The sequence below is a fragment of the Myotis brandtii genome, unplaced genomic scaffold (genome assembly GCF_000412655.1).
Source record: "Myotis brandtii unplaced genomic scaffold, ASM41265v1 scaffold846, whole genome shotgun sequence".
Taxonomy (NCBI): Eukaryota; Metazoa; Chordata; class Mammalia; order Chiroptera; family Vespertilionidae; genus Myotis; species Myotis brandtii.
The window spans coordinates 203492-204768 of record NW_005371437.1 but is presented as its reverse complement, the minus strand read 5'-3'; positions in this window follow the sequence as shown (position 1 = coordinate 204768).

The following is a 1277-nucleotide window of genomic DNA, read 5'->3' as shown; positions in this document are numbered from 1 at the left end:
ATCATCAGGGGAAGGTGGTTGGAAGGAAACCTGGCAAGAGGAACCTGGGAGCTCTCACTGGGACAGATGGATGCCTTCAAACAGGTCAATTCCCTGGTCTGCACAGAGCGGAGTTTCCTGAAGTAGCTGGCACCCACTGTTATCCCCTCCCTCGCCTTCCACTTCCTGTGACCACCAGGCAGATGTCTAGGGGCACTGCAACGAAGCCTCATCCTGTTCTGCGACTGTTTTGAGGCCATCAGAACCACCCTTCTGGGCTAACAACATAATGCTCCCAGCCCAATATTCTAATGGGGTCCGAAAGGACGCATTGAAGAAGGACTTGGCTGTCCTCCGAGATTAAGGACATTCCCACCTCATCCCCAGTTTTCCTTAACAATCCACAGTGGATCTCTCAGCCATGACTTGATCCTCTTTCCAAAGGTACTTATGTTTTCATCTTATTGCACTTCTTGGGGCTAATGAATTCCTTAGGTTTTTAATATGGCATATAGAGTAATAATAATTTTAAGCTGCCATGGTGGGAAGATCACTGACCTGGGAGTCCAACAGAACTGGGTTCTAATCCCACCTGCTAGCTGAGTGACTACAGGAAATTTTCATTCCTTTTCTGGGACTCAGGTTCTTCATCTGTAAAATGGGGTTCTTGATACCTCATCTTTCTGCCTTGCATGGCTGCTAAGATGAGAAAATTAGGTGTTTGACTCAAAAGCTCCTTCAACAAAAGCACAAACTGGGGAGCTGATACAGAGTCAGATTTCTTTTAGCTGGATCTCCTTCTACCTCTTGGATGCTGTTGGTTCTAGAATTCTCAGATGTGGCGAATAAGGAAGGCTGTGTTCCCTCTTTCTATCTCTGCATAATTTTATACACTCTGGTCACATCCCTTCCTAGCCTTCATCTTTCTAGACTAAAGAGTCTGCGTTTGTTTAATCTATCTTCATATGGCAGTCCCCTCCACCCTCCTCCATCCCCTTGATTATAGAGTGGCCCTTCTCTGGATTATGTCCAGCTCCATTATGTCATTCTGGAAGCACTAAGACCAAACCTGCACAAATGTGTGTGTGTGTGTGTTCGTCAGCTCTGAACCTCAGACTCTACCCACTCCCCAATTATAAACCCTAGAACACGATGCTCGCCCAAGACCCTCTCTCCAAACTACAGAGAAGGCCATTTGCCCCCAGGCTGTAGCCTCCCCCTCTTTCTCTGCGCAGCCTTGGCCCCAAGGGGCTAACACGGCTCCCTGTCTGGCTTGGGAGGCTGGGAGGTGGGTAAAT